This window comes from Poecilia mexicana, unplaced genomic scaffold (genome assembly GCF_051168715.1).
Source record: "Poecilia mexicana isolate PSO_F unplaced genomic scaffold, ASM5116871v1 scaffold_9, whole genome shotgun sequence".
NCBI classification, from domain to species: Eukaryota; Metazoa; Chordata; class Actinopteri; order Cyprinodontiformes; family Poeciliidae; genus Poecilia; species Poecilia mexicana.
Window position 1 is genome coordinate 6,108,189 of NW_028263378.1, and position 6,000 is coordinate 6,114,188.

A 6,000-nucleotide genomic window follows, 5' to 3' on the forward strand; every position below is an offset into this window, starting at 1 on the left:
TTTAAGACACATAAAGAGAAATTCAGTTTTCTTTCTTGAATGAAAATTATATAATTTGTCAAGTAAAATATCTTGAACAGTGAACAGATTTTGACACAGGTCAGTGTGCCATACATTGAATGTACAGGACACACATTTAATAGAAATGACAGGAACATCAAACGGAGGGTTAGCTGAGAATCCTGTCAGCACTATTAACTTATTCAATCCTTTTCCAAGCAGGATATGAATAATTGCTTGTTTTATTTCAGGGTGATGAGTCAGAGATTGCCTCTCTATTGTTATACAACCTCAGGCGGAACGTGAGGTGGCAAGCAGGGAGAGCTGTGATTCTGTGGATAAGAGAGCCTAGTCTGGCGCATCCACATTGATTTCTCCCTCCCTCTCATGCTTGTGTAAGCTTCGCCACAGAAGACAGTGCAGGAAGGTGGTGGTGGAAGGGGGGGAGGGACATCCTATGGGTTCTCATTCCGTGTTTGACTCCCACAGCTTCCTGAAAGCCGTGATCAGGATGCCTACATGAGGAAGCTAATCCTACACATTTTTGCAAGTCCAAACACTCAGTAGAGGTGAGCCTCTCCATTTAGGGAAAAAAAAAGAAAAAAAAAACTTATTCCAGACGTAAACACCAGGGGGCAGTAGTATTCTTTACGGCCCTGCCTTGAACCTGAACCCAGTAGAGTGTGTGTGTAAAAAAAAAAAAAAAACACATTCTCAACTGCATCTTCTCCTCTGAAATCCTCACTCCTAAAAATCCTTTTTAAAAGGCTGGATGAAAATTCATTGTGCTTTCAAACTGACCTATTTTGGAAGATTGGTTAGCTTCTCAGAAAATTTCATTTTTTTTTTCCTCACCCATATAGTATGTTTGAATTATGAGGATTTTTAAAAGGTGGGCAAAATATGAGGAAAATATTTGGGGCAGATTAAATACAGACAACCAATTGCAATGATTTTCACACACTCTGAACTAAAAATAGATCTGCCATCTCTAATAAGTCTCTTATTTTCTCCAAATAACCTAAAGAACATATATGGCAGCCACGCGTGATCATCCATGTGTGAGCCAACGTGGATATATAACACTTTTTCCTCCTGCTTTTGTTCAGTTTCATAGAGTTTTTAGGACGTTTAAAGACACAACCATCCCGGGGTTAGAGCTGCAGACATGCCCTTTAGTAAACACAGTAATCCCCTCCTCCATGTTTTTAGGATTAATATCATCTTTATTCATAAGCATAGCAGGAAGACTACTTGCAAAGGGACACCACACAAACTACACACACTTCAACTGAAAGAAATGTGCACGCAACCATTAGGTGTCATGTGGTCCGGCTCAGACACACGTGTCCTTGTCTTCTTTGCATGATGACATGATATGTGGGTGGCAGATTGCTTTGGTCTGACGAGAGAGAAAAACAATCACATCGAAGATGGGGAGGAAGTTGTTGGGAGAGATTGAGCTGGGGTGGTAGAAGGTGGGAGTGGGCTGGGTGGGGGTGAGAGCAAGTCCTCTTGCCTTTTGACTTGATGGATTTAGTCTTCATTCAAAGAGACAGACTTAAACACACAGGAAAGACAGTTATCTCCCCTTAAGCAGTCTCTTCTAAGCTGCTGGTCATTCCTCAACAAACCTACTTTTCTAGGTTTGTTCATTTCTACCCCAACTTTTCCAGGTATGTAATGGTGCCATGTACCGCAGGATGCTCTGCACTGACCATGTGTATTTTAGTACCTGGCAGCTGATGATTCAAAGTAATTATCTTTTCTACTCATAATCCACTGTAAAAAAAAAAACGTGATGATGAAATGTGATGGGAGATTAATATGTACCAGCAGGAAGTCACTTAGTTATTAAAATCGGCCATATTATATAGGAGACAACTGATCTAAACATGGATCAGAACCAAAATGTTTTGGAATAGAGTGTAACACACAATTTCCATATAATATATATTAAAATATGCACTAAATTTAAGAAATGGTAAGTCAGTTTATCCGCATTTATCGTGAAAATAATGCCAAACAAAAATAAATTATTTCACAATGGATAAGGCAAAGTTGTGTTTAACTAAGCTCAGTCAGAAATCACTAACCAGATCAAGGAAAGAGGGAAATCGAGATTACAGTTTGTCAGAATGTACTGATTGTTCTAAAAAGAAAATGCATTGCATTTTCCTTCTTGGACAGATGGAAGCAAAATATTAGTCAGATAAAGACAAAACACTGAATTGAAACCACTATCCAGACACAAGCATGGTGTAGTTCTCATAATGTGTGGAGACTTCTCATACTATGGCATCGATCCAGGAATAATCTATATGATTGAATTCAGTTTGAACAGGCGAAGACCTCGAAATGTGTTTCAACAAGACAGCCACCCTAAAAACACCAGCATGAGTGGTTTAAATGGTGAACCTTACGGAAGTGCCAGTCTAATCCTCATTAGAAAACGAGTGGGGTGACGTCAAACATGCAGTTTTTGAGGCAGAACCAAGAAATGTAGTCCAAACATCCTGGACTGGAGCACCTATCCACTGTGGGTCGGCACCATGCAACACAGATCTGAAGCAACTCTCTAAAACAGTTAATAAACATCTATGTAGTAGTTCACCTATCCCCAAAAAAGCTTTATCGTCAGAGTATTTTCTTAGGCTATGTAGTAAATATTTGAGTTTGAGTACTAATGTTTTGAAGTGACTTTTGTTTGTTTCCTGTTTTCTTTAGATTGGGAAAGACATTTTTTTGACAGGACGTATGGTGTTTCCCATGTAATGGAGATAAAAACTAACAATGTTGAGTTTTTGTCACTTTTTAAAACTGTTATTTTAACCACAGCTGTGTAAGGCACGAAAAAGTCTCGTTTATGTTTACAAAATAGAAGTAGTTAGGGATGAAAAGGCATTGTGTTGATACAAAATGGGGGTAGGAAGTGGAAAATGGACAAATTGACTCTGAACAGGAGCGAAACGCACACATTGACGTGGTTGTAAAAACATTTCCAACTCTGCCCTCTTTCCTGCCTCTCTCACATGGACCTCCAGTGATCATCTATCCTCACTTACCTAACACTCTGCTATCTACCCTTTCGTTTTCTTTCAGGGATGACTCCTGCTAAGCGGGGCCGGGGCTCAGGGGCTGCATTAGCGAGGCCCACAGTCTGCAATACCCATTACAGGGCCAGAAGGGTTTCAGGACTGTCCGATTGCCTGTGTGATAAAGCATAAAAGCTGTTAGGAGAGGAAAAGGAGGAGGAGAAAGGGGAGTATCGCTTTAACAACCTTTGCAGTGCCATACGTTTGGCAAGATGGGGACATGATTGTGCTCCTCTGATTTCCCTGTTTGCTCAAGTCCAACGCTGATAAGACTAAGGCAAAGTCGTCAGGGCTTGTGTTTTTGCATGGTGTCTTAGTTGGTGGCATTTTGTTCTTTTAATATGTGCCAGACTTATATTATGTTAGCTTGTGCATTCGATAGTGGTTCCAGGTGGGGATTACCTGAACACTCATTATCACTCATGGCGAAGATCGTCATTGCAGACTTGCCTGCTCCACACGGCTCCCTCAAGTCTCTGGCAAAATACTGCTAATACCCACATTTCACTGATATACTGTAAGCTCCAGTGAGCAGCAAAGGGTACACACTGCACATAAAATGAACCTGTCTGGGAGGAATGTTTCACTTCCATCAGGGAAGAAAAAAGCACGGCAACTTCGAAATATTAGTTGTAAGTTCACCAAACTCTTCTGCTGAAAGCTCTTCTAAGCTGGCAGATGTATGACTCTGTCGTTCTTGTCGACTGTGTCTCATCTGAGTGAAAGCTGCTTACAAGCTGCTCCAGCAGTTTACAAATCTGTCCCCGGAAAACAATTTCACTTTCACAGATCTGCCTCACACCCATTGTTTTCTGTCTTCCATGTCCCAAGTAGGCATTATAGCCAGCTCACTCCTTCTTTGATCCCACACTCTGTCACATTTATTGCTACTTGATTGGAGGTTTGTAGTAGATTCACTGCTTTGTGTTTTCTAATAGTCGTGATAACAATTCAACTGTATTATTGCTGTTTTATCGCATTTAAGACAAAAGTTCAAATGAAAATGTTCCATCTGTGCCTCAAAGGTTTAGACTTAGCAGGCAGTTTGCAAATGTTTTTAACCACACAAAAGAACATTGACCCTATGATATTAGATATGGCCACTGTGGAGACTGTGATTTTTTTTTTCACTTTTACAGAGTCTTGTATCTAGAGAAATGTTTGTGTCATTTCAAAACTGAAACAAACGTCCTTGTTACATTAAAATAACTTTAAGTCTAAACCTGTCAGGGTTATGAAGGATTCTGAATCTCTCTGTCCATACTGTGGGATTGCTTTGCAGGCTTTGAAAGCCATTTTCTAATGAGATTTTTCAACATTGATAAGGATTTAGACTATTTCTCTGCATTCTTATGAGTACCGGGATGTTTTTTTTTTTAATTATTTGGAAGAAAAACTTTGGCACACCATATTCTTCTTAGGCCAGGCATAAGGAGAAAGCAGGAGATTAATGTCGCATTTGGACACACACCCGTACACAACAGTTGGCAGAAATTAGTTTAACTCCTTCCATGTAGCCATCAGCCTATTGGCAGACTCCATGTTTAGTTTCCTTCTTATCTTTCCATCAGTGTTGGAGAAATATCTATATGCTGTAAAATACACATTTTTAACAAGGGTATATGGGAGGCACTGAAGTCTTCAAGAGACATTTGTTCAGAGATGAATCTGCTCCTCCTTGGTTTTTAAATGGTAATCTGCGGTGTTTGGTGTAAGCCAACAAGCAGAGGGGACACAGCAGCAACAGTTTTATGCTTGTTTGACAGCGATATAAAGGGAAGATCATTAATAGAATAAGCTTAAACACTTTGTATTTCTCCTCGACAAAGAAGCTGTGCAGGGAACCTCTCTCGATGGCCCCGCAGCTTCATTCGCAAGACGCAATGAGGTGTGGCTGAGGTGAACGCGACTGTCTCTAAAAGCAAACACAATGCACTCACAAACCATCAAGGCGCATCTGCCTTTGTCTGCGGATCTGCCTCGCCGTCTTTTTCCTCTCACAACCCCAAAATATTCTCCGACACGCAGGCTCACATATAAATTCCTGTCATTCTCAATCCTATCATCCCAATTCACGCTCCCTTTCAGCTGTTTAATCACTGCAGAGGATTGTGGGACACAGTGCTTGATAGACAATAATAACAAAACAAAAGATATTAGTTGGGCAGCCGTCAACACAGATTCCAGTCTCAGCAGCACAAAGCACTTCTGACCTTGAGCTGTGTTAGAGGAAGATATAGAAAGCTGTTTGTTGGTCTTCCTCGGCGATCGGCCCCTCTGTCGCCTTTCCCCCACAAACAAGCACACGCACATACACACACACACACACACACACGCGTCCCCTCACCTATGCTCCCTCTTAACCCCAGACTCACATAAAACTGATGCAGTGTCTCCACTAATCCCCGCAGCTTTTATAGTTCTGTCCCACTTCCTACCCCGTCATTCACACACAATCATACAAGACTAATCTCTTTTATTCTAACACCTAGCGGAAATGAGTGTTGCCGACATCACTGAAAGCCACGTGCAGCACAGTTTCATATACTGTATGTAAGTCAGCAAGTATTTATGCATATCTCTACCCTTGAATCATTGTGTTCTCCGTTCCCTGTTGATATTGAATCGACTTTCTACGTTTCCTGTAGACGCAGGAATTTTGATTTCCGAATGAAATGGTACAAAGCAGCAGGGAAAACAAAACCTAATCCTAATTTAATAAGGTTTGAAAAATAACTTGCTGAATTAGAAATAAGTTATCTTTTCCATTGTGTTAACCAGATATCACAGAAGACAAAAGGTAGGATAATGATGTCATATCAGGTGTTTGTGGTTCAGCTTAACAACAAAGTAAGTTGTAGTTTCATCACAATTTGGCAACCCTTTTAGGTCCTACATGTACCTT